Source organism: Pan paniscus, chromosome 4 (genome assembly GCF_029289425.2).
Source record: "Pan paniscus chromosome 4, NHGRI_mPanPan1-v2.0_pri, whole genome shotgun sequence".
In the NCBI taxonomy this organism is placed as follows: domain Eukaryota; kingdom Metazoa; phylum Chordata; class Mammalia; order Primates; family Hominidae; genus Pan; species Pan paniscus.
The window spans coordinates 154,634,267-154,654,715 of NC_073253.2; the positions used below are offsets into that span (position 1 = coordinate 154,634,267).

General features: G+C 43.5%; 2 long non-coding RNA genes across 2 annotated transcripts in view; one reads left to right on the top strand and one right to left on the bottom strand.

Moving 5' to 3' along the window:
- Positions 1-20,449, top strand: part of LOC103786160 (uncharacterized) — a 356,334-nt gene that overhangs the window by 94,463 nt on the left and 241,422 nt on the right. The window contains exon 5 of the long non-coding RNA XR_008625464.1: positions 2,640-2,734. This is a non-coding gene — a long non-coding RNA (uncharacterized LOC103786160). The remainder of the gene's footprint in view (positions 1-2,639; positions 2,735-20,449) is intronic.
- On the bottom strand, positions 561-18,480 carry LOC130541552 (uncharacterized). Its single transcript, XR_008955622.2, has 7 exons — positions 18,169-18,480; positions 16,257-16,376; positions 11,548-11,659; positions 10,427-10,803; positions 5,395-5,537; positions 4,587-4,799; positions 561-1,461 (listed from the first exon to the last, which is right to left on the bottom strand). It is a non-coding gene; the product is annotated as an uncharacterized LOC130541552 (long non-coding RNA).

Consider the following 20,449-nt stretch of genomic DNA (forward strand, 5'->3'; position numbering starts at 1 on the left):
ATTTTGAATGTTCCCACTACAAAGAAGTGGTAGATGCTGGTAGAGATGGGTACACTAATTACCCTGAGCTGATTATTACACAATGCATACATGTACCAAAACATCACACTGTATGTACCCCATAAATATGCACAATCGTTATGCATCAATTTCTTAAACAGACCAAAATGAATATGTGTCCCCGTGCCACGGGTTGCCTGTAGAGGTGCAGGGCTTCTTGCTGTCTGTTATGGAAGCAGTCGGGCCTTTTCCCGACTCCCAGTGAGATGGCCAGGAGATCTGGGGCTCAGTTTTCCTGAAACAAAGATAAGGACCCAGAGTGTGACTTCAGCTCACCATGTTGTTACACGTTAAAGCGTGGTCTTGGTGCCCGAACTAAATTTGAATCAGCTGCCTTCTATTAGGGCCTCCTTTCAAAGTCTCTGGTGGCCAAAGAAACACAAATTTATGAGAGAGTGGCTTTGCTTTGTAAACTTAAGCCCTCAAAAGGGGACTTCACTGGGAATCTCTATTAAGATATTTATGAACTTCATTTTTTTAAAAAATAGTAAATATGATCAGCTTTGAATTATTTGATTTATTTTCATTAATTGCCAGTCATCCAAAAGAATTTATTGAGCACTTGTAGGTACCAGACACTGTTCTAGGCACAGATGTGAGCAAGATACATATGGCCCCTGTTCTAATGTAGCACACAGTGTGGTATTGACACAGAGTAAATGGGTAGTCGTAACATGGGGCTCTGAGAGGGGAAGGAAGCGGGTATCTTAGGAGATACTTAAAGGTCAGGGATGGCTTCATGGAGGAAGGAGTTAGCTGGATGAAGAGTGGTGGGAGCAATGTAGATGCCCAGGTGAGAGTGGGGCCAGCCTGGAGTGGAGAGGGCATTGAGCACACAGCTAGAGTGTCATAACCTGGGGAGGGCGGTTTAGGGAGGTGAAGGAGAGAGATGCTAGGGCTGCCAGAGCAAAGTACCACCGACTGGGTGGTTAAAACAACAGAAATGTATGTTCTCATCATTCTGGAGGCAGGAAGTTTGAGATCCAGGTGTTAGCTGGGTTGGTTTCTCCTGAGGCCTCTCTCCTTGGGTGGTAATGGCCATTTTCCTCTTTGCCTTCACATGGGCTTCCCTCTGTTCGTGTCTGTGTCCTTATCTCCTTTTTGTATAAAGACGGCAGGCATATTGAATTAAGGGCCCCCACACATGACCTCATTTTAACTTAATTACCTCATTAAAGACTCTATCTACAAATACAGTCATATTCTAAATTACTGGAGGCTGGGGCTTCAATGTATGAATTTTATGGGACATAATTCAGCCTGTAATGGATGCATAGTCACTGGATCAAGCAAGGCCTTGGAACCATGTTAAGAAACATGGACTTTATCTGGAAGGCAAGGGGGAGTCACTGAAGAGTCTTACACAGAGCGGCGATGCTCATGTTTGCATTTGGCAGAGATCTTACAGCAGCGAGGGGAAAATTGGAGAAGGATAGAGTTGGGTTCAGAAGCTATGAGGATGTTGTCTAAGAAAATTCTTGGCAGAGGGAGATTAGGAGGTAGAAACTGCAGAACCTGTGATGGGTCACTCCTGGGGGGCAGAGCAGGGGAGTGTCAAGGTGAGCTGGATTTCTGGTTTGGGCCACTGGGTGCACCATGGAAATCTTCACTGAGAGTCGTGGTCTGGGTGAGGGAAAGGAGGTGAGTCCAACATTAGGGGGGCATGCTGAGTTTCAGGGCCCTTTGGGACATCTGAGTGGGGCAGGTCTCAAGCTCCCGAAATAATTCTGGGTTGGAGATATGGATTTAGGACTCATTAGCTTGGGTGGTAATTGAAGCCATGGGAATGGATGCGGGAGGGGGGCTAGCCATGAGTTTGAATATTCAGAAGGGAGCTGGCAACTCTTCTTACTAATGCTGGAGATGTGTGTGTGCCCAGAATGACTAACACCTCCGCTCATATGAAGGCCCAGTTAATCTTCAAGCCCAGGTTTTCCTCTCTGAGGAACCACTGGGGTCCTGGGGTAAGAGAGGATCTTGGGTCTCCTGGGCATTTGCTCCCTTCCCAAGACCTGAGGACGTTTAATCAATTTTTGATAGTTGATGAGTCACTGGATGCCTTCCCAGCTGAGTCAGCGAAGGTACCCCTCCTGGGAAGCACAACCCAGGCAGTTCCAAGTACCGGCCTTGTTTATCAGAGGGATGGGACGAGAGGGTGGGGTGTGACTTCCCAGAGCAGCGAGCTTCAGTGTCTGACTACATGGGGCAAGGAAAGACACCAGTGGACAAAAGGTATTTGCTGGGCTTAAGGGTGTGTGACGCATGTTTTTGGTAGTAGTAGAGGATTTGTCTTTTTAAGATGTCTTTTTTGAGCCACTTTTAAAATAACAACAGCTGACATTTATAGAATCTTCACCAGCTTCCAGACAATGTGCTAAGCATTTTACCTGCATTGTCTCAATTTGTCCTTACAGGGAAGCACTGTGGTTATTCCGATTGTACTAAGGATATGATAGAAGTCACACGATGTGACTTCTGAGGCTAGGACATGAAAGCGTCTACCTGGTTCTCTCAGTCTGTCTCAGGATGTATGCCAGGGAGCCACAAGCCAACTTGTGAAATGTTTGGTTACCCTGCAGGTGCTATGCTGGAGAGAGCATGTGGAGAGACACCACAGAGAGTGATGTCCAAGGATCCTCTGCTGTTCTAGCCTCCAGATGTTTGGTACCAAATGGTGAGTGAGTGAGGCTTCCAACCCCACCTTTGAGCCACTCCAGCTGATGCCAGTAGAGCAGAGATGAGCTGTCCCCACCAAGTCTTGCCCAGATTGCAGATTTGTGAACAAGTAAGAGTTTTTGCTTGAAGCCTCTATGTTTTGGGGTACTTGGTCATGTAGCCCTAGGGCTAACTGAAGTATAGTGAGAAGTGACAAGATTCAAGGTTGTACAGCTGCTTAGGGGAAGAACAAAGAAAGTACACTCTCCTTGCATTCAAAGGATATTTATTCAATTTGCTTGCAGTGTGACCTTTGGCAAGCTACTGAACCTCTCTGTGTCTCAGTTTTCTCATCTGTATGATAGGGATGAAGATGGTATTTCTTCAGAAGGTAGTGATGAGGAATAAATATCTCATTCTTGGCATGTAGGAAAAAGCTAGTAAGTAGCTGGGTTGGGGTTTCAATTCAGGCAGTCTAACCCTAGACTCTTTACTGGTAAGCTCAGGTCCAGAACATTCCCACCAATCCCTGAAAAGGAGGCCAGACGGCAACATCCCAGGTACTCCCATTATTTTCCCCCATACGGCATGATTCTGAGTCCTCCTTGGCCGCCCTTCTCTGTTCACTGGGCCTTGATACATGATTCTCTGAACTGAAGGCCGCACCATCACTCCTCTCTGTTTAGTGCAGCCTGAGATTACACTGGCTTTTTTGGCAGTCACATCACATTGTTGACTCATTCTGAGCTGGCAGTCAAAATCCTAAGTGTTTTTATCACATGTGCTAGCATCAAGCTGCATTCCTTCCCATCTAGGATTGGTGCAATTGGAGTTTTTAAAAATCCAACTGCAGAATTGTTTAGTTTATTAGATTTTGCTCATTGTGGTAGTGTGCCTAGGAAAGAATCCAGATGGGCTCCTCTCCAGGGTTCTCGGAGACACCCTGTATCCTTTTAATATACCTTTCCTTTATTTCTGTAGTCCATTTGAGTGGCTTACTGGTACTCACAACACAAAAAGTAAGCCATAGAGTGACTTCTGGGTGGTCCATGCTCAGGAGGAAAAGAGGTATGGCAGGGATGCTGTGGTAGAGGGCAGAGAAAGCAAATGGCAGGAGCGTGTGCCGGGTGCCACGTCTGAGCCATGGCAGACCTTGCAGCTGATCATGACTCTCTTTTCTGCTGAGTCAGGAAATGGCCTCTACTTTGATTAGCTGCCACCTGAATAGGACAGAGTTGAGGACTGAGGACAGAGACTGCTTTTGAAGTGGACCCTGGCATAATTAATCAGGCTTCAAACCCATCGGTTGTTCGGATGGTTCCCAATTCCCCCAAATGTGCTGCCATCTTACCCTCGTTTTCTCAGCTTGCCCACAAAGATAAAATGATATTTTTATCAAGTCTCATTTCTTGCTGAACTACAAGTTCTCTAAGTGGCCGCATCACTTGATCCTGCTACTCCGGCGATACTATGTACGGTGCTTGCTGAAGTGGTCACTCTGGTCGGTGGGTGCCACAGAAGGTGGGTGGCTCAGAGTGGACTGAAGAAAGTACCAGAGTCTGATGGACCTCATTTCTGCAGTCAGTGGTGAGGTACTGGCTCCCATGGTGGGGGGATTTTCCCAGGTGCCTTAGCTCAGGAAACATATGGTGCTCAGTGGAATGGACCCTGGTGTGTCTCCAGTGGTCTGCATAGCTCCTGGGCAATATGGAAGGACAGTGCTGACTCAAGCAGAGCCTGAGCCATCTCTAGACGCTTTCCCACCTTGTCATTGAGTCCTACAAATTAGGTCCTAATTGGTCTGTATTCTCCCCGCCCCCTTACTCTCCAGCCTAGGGACATCTTTCCATTCTGGGAATAGGACGCCTTACCTTTACTCCACTCATATTCTCTCAAATATGTTGTATGTGCACGAAGCCTTCCTATTTGCCTATGCTTAAGCTCTTGAAGCTCAAGGTTAGTCATTAACTTCTTTTTTTTGCCACCCGTTTGCTTTCTTTTATGTCAGCTCTTCCTTGAGGGAATGAAGGCAGACTGCTGGGCTGAACACAAAAAGGGGAGCAGCCCAGGGGTAAAAGGAAATTCTAGAATAAAGAGCACATTGGTTAATAGCTTAGAAATGTTATCCCCCTAGACGAGTAATAGAAAGTTGCTCAAACTCGCCTCAGCAAATTATGGGAACTGATTGTAAGAGGCAGCTTAGGGAAGCCAGGGGTGGAAATGGCTGATTGGACCGGAAGTGGCACAGGCGCCTTGGGGACGTGCTCTCACAGCTTCTCACTTTGGGTGCCACAGTCTCTCATCTCTGGCTCCTCTGAATGTCTACCTCATCTCTTCTCTCTCTGGACTGGCTTTCACTGCATTGGTGGACGTATGACATGAGGATACCCAGCCCTGCCCATGGCCCAATTGCACCAATTAGAAAAGCTGCCCCTTCAAGAAATATTGTAATTGCCATCTGCCAGGAGACTCAGTTAAAAACACACAAATAAGTGAGGACCATACATGCTCAATGGACTGCTGCTGCACGTTTGTGTGCAGTGATGGCAAGTGGGACCCGGAACTCTGGCCTCTGCTTATCCTCAGAAGTGGGCGGCAGAGAAGGAGGAACGTGCTTGAATCTCAGTCCCCAAAAAGGGAGGAACTCATTGGTCCAGCTTAGGCCTGGTGTCTGCCTACCTGTGGTTCAGTCAGCTGTGGTCGGTGGGCAGGACACACCTGAAGGAGCATATCTTGGCTGTGTGGGTTGGGCAGACATCCCACAATGCTCATGTAGGGGGATTCATTGCATTAACTCTGAGTATTTCTTTGGCATTCCCCCACTATTTTTAACATATCATTTACAATATTGAATTAATAAGACTGGGAATAAAAGTTCTTTGACAGAACACACATGGTAGTTACTTTTGGGACTAATTGCTCTGCAGGTCGCCTCGTGCATTATCGTCTGCTATTTTTGCTTAAAATGTATGTATCTGCTTTTATGTCACTTCCTAGGTAAACCTTACTTCCCCCTGTAGGAAACATGGTTCACTCAAACAAAGTAAATAAAAGGGCTTTCCTGAAGGTGTGGGCAGATTTAAGGGAATCCGACAAGAAAAGTACGAGCTAAGAAGGTCTGGCAGCCACTCACCTGCTAAGCTAGAACAGGCAGGAAGGGAGCACTTACTGGGGCCAGGAGAAGGTGGTGGTAGCTGTAGGGATGTAGGACAGGGCAACTCACGGGACCTGTGGCCTCATGCAGAGGGAGGCAGCCAATCTATAGCCACCTATCAGGGAGGGAGCTGGGCAAATAAATGTCTCCATCTTGTTCTCCTCCTTCTTCTCTCCAATCTCCTGCCAGTGCCTCCACTGGTTGAACCTAGCTGGGAGCCAGTGGACCAAAGATCCAGTGGACCAAAGGATCCATAAATGTGATCCTCCTGGGGGTACAAAAAAGGATAGAAATAGGTGGAAAGTGGATCTGGGAGTGGCTAAATGGAAAATATCCAGGATGTTCCAAATTGCATTCCTCTGCTCTATGCCTTCCCAGACCATTGCACTGCCCCATCACAATGCTCATCCTAGTTTGTCATATCTGCTGAAGGATTAGGCATGCAGAGCATATGCCTCATGGAAGTTAAGGACTGTATCTGACTTATCATTGCTGTATGCCCAGAACCTATCCCTGCATCTGATTATCAATGATGTGTAATGGAGCTTGGAACGTGAATGGGCACATATGTCTGATGTCCTCACCTGACCATTCTTTGGGAGCCCTTTGGGGATAGTGAATCTCCCAGTACCCTACTTGGGCACAATAAGGACTATTTAGTGAAAGAACATTCACAATTGAATGAATGGATGAATTCTAAGGGTGGATCACTTTGAAAATACCTGAATGTCAATCTCATGGTACCAAGTTTATATCAGAATTCAACCTCAAATTAACTAACTTCCATTCCAGATCTGTTCCTTTCTTGGTGACATGGCAGCATATACATGCCTCATTTTCTCCTGCCTTATATCCATATCCTCTTGGTCTGGCGGCACACCTTCCATTTCTTCACAAGCAACCTGGGATGATTAGCTTAGGTCCCCAGCCCAGCCCTACTCAAGGGATGAGCTTCAACTAAGATGGGGACAAGGAGGCTCTCCTAGGATTTTGCCTCTCAAAACCATGGATCATGTGCCTCTCCTCTCCTTCCACTTTCTTTCTTTTTTTTTTGGCTTAAATTAAGCAGAGGTGCCATTTTTTGCTTATATTCAAAGAACTCATATCCTCAGACACCAGGAGGGGAGTTCCAGACTTATCAGGCTATACAATAGTATGGTTAAGGTCTTGGGCATTGCAGCTACATTGCTTGGGCTTGAATCCCAGTTCTGCCATTTTTTGGCTATGTGACCCTAGGCAAGTTACTTATGTTCTCTGTGCCTCAGATTTCTGATCTTCAAAGTGGAAACATTAGCTGAGATAAAGCATGCAAACACTCTTAAAACAGTTTCTAGTGCATGGTGAACATGCAGTATATATCACAGGGTCTTGACCATCCAAGCAACTTGAGAAGAAAAAAAAAAGATGGAATTATACTTCTTTAAACAAAAAAGAAAAAAATCACAAATCACAGAATAAATTGGAATGAATTCAATGAGTTTTCAAGGGCTGCTATGTCTTCCTACCCACTCTGATGTGGGGTATGTACAGAGAAAAAAGAATCTGGAGCTGTTTCTAAAGGAGGCATTTGAAAATGAGCTTGTGCCTTTTTATTTTTCAAGAAAAATCAGAGGCCAGTGGCTATATGTGCTGTTCTCTCTTTCTTTTCTGGGAAAGTTCATGAGTTCTTGGCCCCAAATAAGCTTAGTTCTCTACCGCTTCCCACAAGGAAATTAAATTTTCAGGTCCTGCACAAAAGTTTAGTTATCGCTAATATAATCATTGGTGCTGTCACTGTAGGTCTGTAGGAGCTGAGTGGAAGGATGGAATTTGACAGCAATAAAAAAGTTCTCCCTCTGCCCCTGCTCTCAGACACTTGGATACCCATTTACACATATGTGCACAATGTGACACACACCCTCAGGCACACATGCACAACCACACACACACATACATAAAGGGATGGCTTTCCCAGAGACAGTTATCCTGAGTGATGTTTTTAATCCTGAGTTTTATCCTGAGTGATTTTTTAAAAAACTAAATCCATCCAGTATTTTTGGGTGCCCACATGGCCAGAGCTGCGCATGGAGAAATGGGGAAGAAATTGGTGCTATAAGCATGATTAAAGCTGTAGTCCTGGTCCTGCCTTCTAGGAGATTCTGAAACAGTGTTTTGGGGGTGAGAGACACCTACCAGTATCTAATAAAATGTAGGTTGTGAAAAGGTTATATGAGAGGTTAAAAAGTTGCTAAAGGTTGCTTTGCTTTCTTTCTTTAATTTTTAATGTGACTCCGGAGTAGTTTCACAGGTTCTCAGTCTAGCTTTGGAGTCAACCAGCCTTGTTCTGCATTGGTCTGGATTTAAATACTGGATTTGCTGCTTATGAGTAGTGACGCTTACTGAGCCTTGGTTTCCCAGTCTGTGAACAAGGTACGAACATCACCTATCTATATGTGTTAAGATTGCATCTGCTGGAAATCACAGAGGTTAGATGGCAGTGACTTAACCAAATAGGAGTTTGTTTTTCTCATGCAATAAGTAGTTCAGAAGTGGGCAAGCCAGGGTTGGTACCATTGTTCCAGGGACTCATCAAGGACACAGGCTCCCAGAATCATCCAGAGCCACAGGGTGGCTGCCCTGGTTGCAGGCAAGATAAAGGGGAATGGACAAAATGGCAGGAAGCTGAAGACATGAGCCAGCCACATCTGTACCCCTTTGGAGAGCTTTCTGGAAAGCCCCATTCACTGACTACATCTTATACTTTGTTGGACACACTATGCCAAGATGACCAACACTACCTGCAAAAAAAAGCTGGGATATCAAGTATTTTAACTGAACATATAGTTGCCTCAAACAAGATTGAAGTCCTGTCACAAAGGAGGAAGAAGAGACTCCAGCCGTATCTGCCACATGATATTGGGAGAGTTGTTGAAGAGATTCCCTGAGATAATTCATGCCAAACTCTTGGCCCAATGCCTGACATGTGGTGACTATTATTATTATCTGGGACTCTCCCCATTGTCTTCTCAGAGGATCCTCCAGCAAGGTGGAAAATGTAAATGCAGCCTCCTCAGTGTTCAGGGACTCCCCCTTCCACCAGCCACTTTCTATCTGAATCTGAGTCGTGCTCATGACTCAGGCCATCTCATCTCTTCCAGAAAGTCTCCCCTCACCTCTGTGGTCCTCAAAGATATCACCTGCTATTTTCAGAACCTGTAGCATGAAATGACTATATCACCCAAATGTAATTTCAAACATATTTCCTAGTATGAATAGATCTATATCTCTGTGTTTATTTTTTCTCCCAACTAGGTTACAAGTATCTTGATGGCAGGAATTACATTTTATTCCTACAGCCCTGCCACAAAGCTCTGATTACTTGTTCTTATGCATCTCAGATGCCCACACTGAGTAGACTGTAGGACATTCTGAGGTAGCTAGGTTTTGTTTAATTTGCCGTTGGGCTGAAGTGTGGTGTGCCAGGGATTTGTTCATGTATGTGCAATAATGAATCATGCTCTTTTGGGCATTTGCTGTTTTTTTAAATGTTTTTTGAATTTTTTATTGATATATAATGGGGTACATGTGATATTTTGTTTCCTGCATCAAATGTGTAATAATCGAGTCAGGGTATTTAGGGTTTCCATCACCTTGAGTATTTGTCATTCCTCTATGTTGGGAACGTTTTAATTCCTCTCTTCTAGCTATTTTGAAATATATAATACATTGTTGTTAATTATAGTTACTCTACTCTGCTATAAAACAGAACTTACTGTAACTCAGGAATGGAAAACCAAATACCATATGTTCTCACTTATAAGTGAGAGCTAAGCTATGAGGATGCAAAAGCATAAGAATGACATAATGGACTTTGGAGACTCAAGAGGAAGGGAGGGAGGGGGGTGAGGGATGAAAGACTGCATAGTGGGCAAAGACTACTGCTCAGGTGACAGGTGCACCAAGGGCATTTGCTGTTCTATCTGCATCAATTTTGGAAGCTCAGATAGCCAAGGTGTTGTCTAGTAACATACACCAGGGTGACCCTCAGAACAAAGGGGGATCAAACGTGAGGTTTAGGCCAGGCGCGGTGGCTCACACCTGTAATCTCAGCACTGGGAGACCAAAGCAGGCAGATCACCTGAAGTCAGGAGTTCGAGACCAGCCTGGCCAACATGGCAAAACCCCATCTTTACTAAAAATACAAAAATTAGCTGGGCGTGGTGGTGGGCGTCTGTAATCCCAGCTACTCAGGAGGTTGAGGCAGGGAGAATTGCTTGAACCCAGGAGGCAGAGGTTGCAGTGAGCTGAGATTATGCCACTGCGCTCCAGCCTGGGTGACAGAGCAAGACCCCATCTCAAAACAAAAAAACAACAAACAAACAAACAAAAAACGTGAAGTTTAGATTGCCCATCTGGAAGCATTCATTCATTCATTCATTGACTCGTTCACCATTTATGTTCCCGATGTATGCGAGGCACAGTTCTGAGGCCCTCCTGTTGCTGTGTCACCTCCCACAGCTGCTTCCCATCAGCTGCATCCCAAACATAAGAGGAGTGCGTTTAATCAGCAATACTCACTTTCTTCTGATTTTGACTCAAGGGTACTTCCCTGCACCCATCAATTTCAAAACCATTTGCTAAATCTGACTTAGCCACTTGATTTCATGGGGTGCCCTGTCAAATAATTGTGAAAGAAGAACATGAAGCAGGACTACTGTGGGTGGGAAAGCCCCATACTTACCTGCCCCTTTTCTAGCCAACTCATATCCTGGTCCCTTCGGGGTCCCCAGACGAAGTACCAGCAACCCCTTTCCCCACACCCCACCAGTTCAGTGGAAAGAACTTATCTTCAGGAAGATTGGATTTTATGCCTCAAAATGAATGAATTCAGCAAAGAATTTCTGAGCTCTTCTTACATGTAAGGTACTGTGCCGGCATGGGTGACGAGAACACAGCTATATTAACCAATCAATCAAGTAACTGATTACATATTAGACTGTGCTAGCTGATGAGGATACTTTAATCTTTGTAAGATGGATAGAGCACTTTCTCTGTGCCAGGCCCCATGCTTAATGTCTTATGTACATTTTCTCCTTGGATACTCTAAGGATTCACATCAACACTCTGAACAGGTTGAAGATAGAATGATTATCCTCTACTCTACCTGCCCCTTCCCTCCTGCTTTGTGTAGAACCCATCAAGGAGTGGAGAGGGCTGGAGATCTAAAAACAGGATCTAAATCCTGGTAAGAGACCACTTGTCTGTTGGGGTGCCCCATGCCAACATGAGGTGGCCTCAGTTGAGCAGTATGCTGGCATTTTGAGTGGAAAGGATTTGAGATATTCCCCAGTACTCTGTCTCTGAGTTTCCCTCAGGTCCAGTGGGTGTGCGTGAGATCTGAAAATGTTCAATGCCCTGTGGTAGAGGAGAGGAAGGTAGTTAAGAAGTCAGAACCAGTTATTTGCATGGGATCATTGTGATGTGGTTTGAGGGGACACTGTGGCAGAGTCTTAGTATGGATGAGCCAAAAGTTGGGGCTGAGAGAGAGAGCACAACAGGATCAAGAGAACCAAGTGGAGGCCGAGTCACAGGGAGGACAATCTACATTTACTGTACCACTGTCGCATCAGCTGTGGACACTTTAGAAGTGTGTGTGATAAGGAAAAAAGCCAATGCCCAGCCATGACATTGGGTGTTACCTAGACCAGCCAGGAAGACAGGTGTTACCTGCCTGGAACAGATGCCCTTCCCGAGGAAGGGGAGAACAAGTCAGGAGGGTATAACAAGTCTTCTGGGAACTTAATTTCGCTCCTGGGGAGACAAGAAGGAGAAAAGGGAGAGAGAGAACTTTCAATTCAGGTGAATAAACTACTCAAAAGAGATGGGCTGTAATCTCTTTTGAGTGGTGTTATCTTGATGTAAAAAGATTGATTTGGTGTTTTTGTGTCAATCATAGAAACAGTTTTTTCCAGAATTGTGACTGTGAATTTTATACCCACAACAGGAGTTTAGGTGAAAATATCCTCAACTATTTTCTTTTCTAATCTTTTGCTCTTGGCTTCCTTCTCAGAGTGCCTCCTCATAACCTGACGTGCCTGCCAGGACCAAGGTAGATCTTAAACATATAAATAATGGCTGAGGTTTCATCCTTAGACTGCATGGTTTCCCCCAGGGGAGTGCATATTTATATTCTTCTTTTAATCAATGGAGAAACCAGAGGATGACTCATTCCCTCAGAGCGGAAGAGGAAGTCATGGTGCCCTTGACTAGAGTCCCTCCGGGTTTTGGTTTCTTCTCGGTGGGGTTGCAGCAGCCCTGTAAGGAATGCATGAGGGAAGGGGGCAAAAGGTGCTGGGAAGAGAGATGGTGGCTGTTTGGACAAAGGGCTCTTTCTGTCAATGGCTCCATCTCCACCCAGACTCAGGCTCCCGTTCAGAAGTTCAGCTCCCTTCCTTTCACCCACGCTGAGATTCACATGCTCACACTCAAAGCTATTCCCTCACCACCAGGGCTGGGAGGGACCCTGCCTACAAGCCCTTTCCTCTTCCAGATGCTGAAAGAAGAAGTAATTATAGAAAACAAACAAAACAAAACAAAACAATGGCAACACTATGGAGACAGTAAAAAGACCAGTGGTTGCTAGGGGTTAGCCTGGAGAGAGTAATAAATAAGCACAGTGCAGAGAATTTTTAGGGCAGTGAAACTACCCTGTATGAGACTATCATGGTGGACGCATGTCATCATGCATTTGTCCAAATCTACAGTATGTACACCAAGGGTGAACCCTTATGTGGTAGTCTCCCTTATCTGAGGTTTTGCTTTCCAAGGTTTCAGTCACCTGTGATCAACTGTGATCCAAAAATAGTAAACAAAAATTCCAGAAATAAACAATTGGCGGTTTTAAATTGCACACCATTCTGAGTGGCGTGGATGAAATCTTGAGCCATCTTGCTCTGTCCTACCTGGGACTTAAATCTTCCCTTGGTCCAGCATATCCACACTGTCTATGCTACCCACTGGTTAGGTTTGAAAAACATAGTGTGTATGGGGTTCAGTACTATCCCAGGTTTCAGGTGTCCACTGGGGGTCTTGCAACTATTCCTTGGGGATAAGCGGGCACTACTGTATACATTATGGACTTTGGGTGATGATGTGTCGATGGAGGTTCATCAGTTGTAACCAATGCACCACTGGGGTGGGAGATGTTGATAATACAGGAGGCTACGCTTGTGTCAGGGCAGAGGGTGTATGGGATATTCTGTACCTTCCTTTCAATTTTGATATGAACCTAAAACTGCTCTAAGATATTAAAGCTTTAAACAACAGCAACAGTAACCTATCCTATAGAAAGCAGTGGGGGCAGCTTCATCCTTCCCCTTCTCGAAGCATAAAATAATTGCACCTAATTTTTTTTTTTTAACCAATGAGGTAGCTGGGGAAATTGAAATGGAGAGATCCTCATGGTGTAGGTTCAACTTATGGAAACTCAATATACCAACTTACAAGCCAGATCATTTAGGAGGCGATACTTTATTTTATAGGCAACTGCATTACTTCAACACAGGATTCCTATCAACATAATTCCCTAAGGCATTTAAGAATTTGCTTATAGATCATGACTATTTTAGAGAAAGCAGAGGCAGGCAGAAAATCATTTTGGAGCCATCATCTGTTATAATTCTGGCAGAAGTAAAGAAAAAAGATGAAGTATCTCTGAAATCAAGTAAATCAATAGGAAAACAGGATGGATTTCCCAAATTCAATTTATACACAACTTTTTATAGCATTATAAAATATAGGCCGGGCACAGTGTCTCATGCCTGTAATCCTAGCACTTTGGGAGGCCGAGGCGGGCAGATTGCCTGAGCTTAGGAGTTCAAGACCAGGCTGGGCAACACGGTGAAACCCCATCACTACTAAAATACAAAAAAAATTAGCCGAGCCTGGCAGCGTGCACCGGTAGTCCCAGCTACTCAGGAGGCTGAGGCAGGAGAATTGCTTGAACCTGGGAAGTGGAGGTTGCAGTGAGCTGAGATTGTGCCACTGCACTCTGCCTGGGCGACACAGCGAGACTCCATCTCTCCAAAAAAAAAAAAAAAAAAATTAACCTTTCCAAAGACTCAACGTTGACTATATATGCTGAACTAGACAGTTTATTTGCATGAATCCTCCTAACAGCCATGAGAGGTAGCTATTAGTCTCCCCATTTTATAGATGAATAAACCGAGGCCTGGGATAGGGAAAAGACTTGTCGAAGGTCACAGATGTTTCAAGTTCGTATTACTGTAGTCCATAAATCCAGCTGTGTGTGTGGCTCTTTTTTGGGAGCATGGGGAACCAAGCACAAGGGGCTGGTCAGCATTCACTCCTCTATTTGAAAAATATTCTTTAAAAAGGAAACTATTTTTGGATAGGGAATTAAAGAGTAAACATGAGTCTCTGCTAGTTTATTTTCACTGAGTGCACACACTCCTCCAACGATAATTCATCCAGGATGTGAGCTGGAACTCATTAGAAGTCACCAGGCCTGGGGGAGAAGATAAAACCACGATTAAAGACATCTGAGCCCTTTAGGACAATTTATTATCTTGGATTTCATATTTAATAGGAGACATTAATTCACAAAAGAAGTCCTCAGGGCAAGCAAATAATGTCCTATAATAGCTGTAGGGCTCTGGAGTTTCCAAGCATGCACTTGCTCCTGGGCTGGGTGAGGTCCTAGGTTTGCTGGGAGGTTCCAGGCCCAGGAACTCCTCTGAAGCTCTATCAGTTTGGCATTGCAGGAGGAAGAGCTCTTGCCAAAAACCAGAACATAGCTTCAAGTTATTTGTTATAAGTTGGCTATTTTTTTTTCCTCAAAAGCCTCTCCATTCATGCCAATGGGAGGGGAAACAACCCAGTAGATAGGTCTGAAGCATTAAAACAGGTGACAGAGTGGCTATTCTTTGTTTTTTTTTGTTTTTGTTTTTGTTTTTTTTTGAGACAGGGCCTCACTCTGTCACCCAGGCTGGAGTGCAGTGGCATGATCACGGTTCACTGCAGCCTCGACCTCCCTGGCTCAGACATTCCTCGCATCTCTGCCTGCTGAGCAGCTGGGACTATAGGTGCTCACCACCATGCCTGGCTAATTTTTGTTATTTATTGTAGAGACGAGGTCTCACCATGTTGCCCAGGCTGGTCTTGAATCCCTGGGCTCAAGGGATCCACCCGCCTTGACTTCCCAATGTGCTGGGATTACAAGTGTGAATCAATGTGCCAGGCCAAGAGTGGCTATTCTGAGAGCCCTGTTCTCCATGGTAGAAGTGTGTAAGAATGATCCTTGGTGGGCCTCTGGTCCCCTGTTTGTGAAACGAAGAGTTTGGATGACAGAGTCTCTAAAGTCCTTTTCAAATCTGTGGCAGAGTTAGAGAGGTAGAGTGGGGAAAAGCGTCCTGGAGTTCAAATCCCTGCTCAGTCCCTTCCTGCATGTGGAATGTTGGAACTATAATCACAATACCAGCAAAAGAGTGTTGATTATTTACTAAGTGCCAGACGTTATGCTGAATCCTAGAAACACTGAGGCAATCCTATGAAGTAGGTACTGCAATATCTCCATTTCATTGTTGAGGCAATGGGAGCATAAAGGGACTAAGTGACTTGCGCAAGATCATATGGAGCAGGATATTTTGGATCCAGGTAGTCTGACTTCAGCATCTGCACTTCTACCCACCACCATCTTCACCCATAAGATGGGATAACTGCCCACCTTATAACATTATAGTGAGGATGAAAGGATGTCCTGAATCAAAGTGCTTAGCATGGATAGTTCCTGACCCATAGTAATAGCTTGTGAAGTAAATTGGGTTTGTTTAGCTGGAGAAGCTAATGAGAATAGGAGACTTAATTATTGCCTTCAAATATATGAAAGATTTTTAATGATTCACTTATGTTTGATGAATATCAAGCCTCCACAGAGCCAGACTAAATGCTTTGTATTATTCTTAAGTCTGTGTCATCCAGGAATAAAATTCAGTTTAAACAGGAGAAATTTAATTAGACATAAAAATAACTTGACCTTCATACTGGGTATAAAATTTCAGAATAAATGATTGCAATTAGCTGTGAAGTTTGTATACATAATGTTGAAATAGAGAATTACTATTTGAAGGCCTGCCATGGACAATTGTGCAAGTTGTTTACTGCACGTAACCAGGGACTGCCATTTACACCATAGTCTATGTGAATGGTACCCTCTGGAGATGTGCAATACATAATTTGCATATCCTTTTATCCTGCCTATTAACCCTGAAATGTTTAGATTGAGGCTGGTCCCATTCTAGCTGTAGGAATCCATGGCTTTGAATGAAAGTTGAGAGTTCAGACAATTATCTAAGAAAGGTAAATATGTGTTTTGTACAATACGACTCACCACTCAGGATTCCATGGCAGTCACAGATAGTAGACCATGGCCTCAGAATCTTCTCAATGCAACACTCCAGGGAATTGCTATCAACAAATCAGATCTGTCACTTTATCTAAAACACAAAAGCTGTTTAACATAGTGATCAGAAGCCTAGGCTAGAGTTATAATGACCGGGTTCAAATCTAAGCTCTGATACTTATTAAACTGATGACCTTTGAATCAGAAAGGAAGCATTTTACTGCAAATAATAGAAACCAAACTAAAAATGTGTTAACAATAAGAAAAAATTGTTAGCCCCCTTTTTATAACCTAAGAAGCATGCACACGTGTGTATACACACACATACATTTTATATTTTTAACATCTCTGATATGAGGTATGTTATGCAATTGCTGTTGCTAAGCATTGCCTGTCCTTGTGCTTCGAACCTGCAGAATGGTGATGGACTCTTGGGAACAACTCCAGAGATTACAGAAGGGCACTTTCTTAAGAAACACAGCATCACCAATGTTCTTCATGTTACAGAGGACAAGCGTATGTGGAAAAACTAGAACACTGATAACGCTGATTGGACAAGTGATTCAAGAGAGTTTGACTCAATGTAAAGCAGATTTAGGAATACCTTGACTAATTTACTTTATTTATGTATGTATTTATTTATGTATTTATTTATTTTTGGAGATGGAGTCTCACTCTGTCATCCACGCTGGAGTTTAATGGCGCTATCTTGGCTCACTGCACCCTCTGCCTCCTGGGTTCAAGCAATTCTCCTGCCTCAGCCTCCCAAGTAGCTGGAACTACAGGCGCACGCCACCACACCCGGCTAATTTTTGGTATTTTGGTAGAGACGGGATTTCACTGTGTTGCCCAGGCTGGTCTCGAACTCCTGAGCTCAGGCAATCTGCCTGCCTTGGCCTCCCAAAGTGCTAGCATTACAGGCATGGGCCACTGTGCCCAGCTAAATTTACTTTAAATTAGTAAATTTATATTTAAATTTAAATGCACAGGAGTGATATGTGGTATAAAAAATCTAGGCATAAGTAAATCTAAATGGACTTTTTCATTAGCTATATTCAAAAATTCTAAAAGTATATTCTAAAAATATATTCTAAAAATTCTAAATGATAATATAGCGTCATAGTTAATTTGACAGCATTACAATTTTTTTTAGTCAGAGACAATGTAATGGTGCATCTCGCAATTGATGGCATCTTAAATGAGAAGAAATGTGGCATATCATATTACAAGAAGGCCAGAGAAAAGACAGTGCTGGGGTTGGCCAATTTGGCAGCTTAATAACATTGTTAAGGACAAATTTCTTTTTATTCTTTTAGGCTGTCATCCTCCTTCTATCAGCTTGTTCTTTGAGCTGACTCCTCTTGTTACTGGATGGGAAGTCTTGACTATGAGTTGTTCAGGTTCTTGGCACATTGAGCAAAGAATTGAACAAAATGCACAAACAAAGCAATAGAAGATGAAGGCACAGATTTGTTAATATTAAAGCGAAAGTATATTCCATAGAGTGTTTGTGGGCTTGAGCAAGCAGCTCAAGAGCCTTGAGTATAATGTCCCCTGGGGTTTTTATTAACTAGAATAATTTAATAACACCCTTTAGAGGCTTCCAGTTGGTTAAACCCTATGCGAATGAAGAATTGGCCTGTGACCAATCAGAGGCTAGAGCCCCTATGCAAATGAAGGCTTTGCCTGTGGCCATTCAAAGGGCGAGGTAAAGGCTGGGCTCATGGCCAATCAGAGGCATTTCCTATTTGTTGACGGGGAAAGGAGTTTTGCTGAGGGAGGGGCCTCCAGCCCATTTTCACCTGGGCATGGAGAGGTGGGGTTTTCCTTTTGGTTCAATTCTAAGAAGAGAGCCATGAGTTGCTCTTAAGCTCCCTGTCTCTAGACCCTATTCTCCTACCTTACTCTCATGATTCTATGAAGACTGCTGCAGTTCTAGGTACTCCAGACAGATGACAATGTCCAGAGACAGAAAGAAAGTCTCTCTCATGTATCTCCTTTTAGTCTGCAAGGATTCCTAGCAGACTTCTTTTCATGTCTTCTTGTGTACAATTGTGTCTCACATGCATAATCATGACCAATGCGAATGGGATTGACTTAAGCCAATTATGACGTCCCCCTGGGCCTAGGGTAGGACTCCACTCCCCTGCAACACACGATCCTCTGAACAAAACTGAGGTTCTTCTAGCAAGGAGAAGACAGGGAGAATGACTATCAGTTAGTCAATCAGAAGTATCCACCATACTCCGCAAATTGCTTATCTTTTTTGGCTTTAGTATTTTCATGTGTAAAATGGCAATAGTAATAATAATAATAATGACAACTACCTCAAAGGGTAGTGAGGATTAAATAATGCATGTAGGGCTGAGCACAGTGGCTCATGCTTGTAACCCCAGCACTTTGGGAGGCCTAGACAGGAGAATTGCTTGAGGCTAGGAGTTCAAGATCAGCCTGGGCAACAAGGCAAGACCTTATTTCTAAATATATATATGTGTGTGTATATATATATATATATATATATATATATATACACTGCTTGTATATATATACTGCTTATATATATAAACTGCTTATATATATAAACTGCTTATATATATATAAATAAACTGCATATATATATATATATATATATATATATATATATATATATATACTGCTTAGAATAGTGCCTGATATATGGTAAGGGCTCAAGAGATGTTTAGCATTGATTGATACTGTTCCTGTTTTCACTGTTGTTATCATTATATTACCCTATATCTAGATAGGCAAAGTCTCAACCTGCCACTGAAGAAAAGGAAAATGAGGGCTTAAACTGGCCTTAGATATTAGTACAGATAGTCGTTGGTCAACAGACTTTTTTCTTGAGCAAGTCCTCTATACTAGGTATTGTTCCCAATGTAGAAAGAATTCAAAACACAGCTCTGAGGAGTTTATGTTCTGGTTGTAGAGGCAACTGGAGAGTTGGAAAAAAAAGTAGAGATCTCTTGCCTTCTAGCCTCTTCATATACTCTTTCCTTTGTCTGAAACACAATTTATCATCACCTCTCTCCTACCTTAGCCTGATGAACTCGTATTCACCTTATTACGTCAGCTTAATTGCTTCCCTGACCCCAGATTTTAGGTAACCTGTCTATGCTGAATGCTTTCATAATTGCCATCATAATAGCAATATTATATTGAAGTGTGTCAGTCTTTTGTCAGTCTTCCCACTTTATGTCTAAGTTCCATGAGGGCAGAGACTATGTCTGTCTGTTTCATGACTGTATCTCCTATTCACAGTGCCTGATACAAATGTAGGCAGGCAGGGTGAACCTGTTGAATAAGGGAGTGAATAAAGGAATGTGTTTCACTTAGAACTCTTTCTGTTGTAAGTGACAGATATAACCTGGTTTAATTAAAAAAGAGATTTATAAATCTCATAACTGAAAAGCCCAGAGGTTCGTCTGATTTCAGTCGTGATTTGATTTAGGGGACTCAAATGATGGCATTAATATTCTGTCAGATCTGCCTTTTCCAGTGTGGGTTTCATTTCCAGGCTTCCCATGGTGTTCTTGGCACGTCCAGAGTCTCATCTTTCCAATTCACCTACAAAGGCAAAGAACATATGCCTCTCTCCCACCAGTTCCACCAATATCTGATTCTCATTGGGTCACATGCCCATCACTGAAAGAGTCACTGTGACCAAAGCTGGACTTGAGGTGGGATTTTTCTCCACGGAGTACGTGTATGGTAACCTTACATGTTACCTGAGAGTGCGGGATGTAGTGACTCCCAGGGATAAATTTGGGATATTATAATTAGAAATGGGGTAAATAGATGCCGGACCACAAAACAACAGACGTTCACTATAGAATGAATGACTGAATCATACAGGACCATGTGATAAAATCAGATGTAGAGAAGAAAGTCCTGCAGAATTTGTGGTAGGATAGAAAAATGCACCTGCCCCTGCACCCCCCACCCCCGGACTTGTTAATATATTACCTTACATGGCAAAGAGGAATTTAGGTTGCAGATGGAATTAAGGTTGCTAATCTACTGATCTTAAAATAAGGAGATTATCTGGGATTGTTTGGATGGACTCACTGTAATCACAAGGGTTGTTAAAAGGGAGAAACAGAGGTACAAGAGGAGGGCAGAGTGCTGTCATGTGAGAGGAACTCAACCCTCTGTTGCTGGCC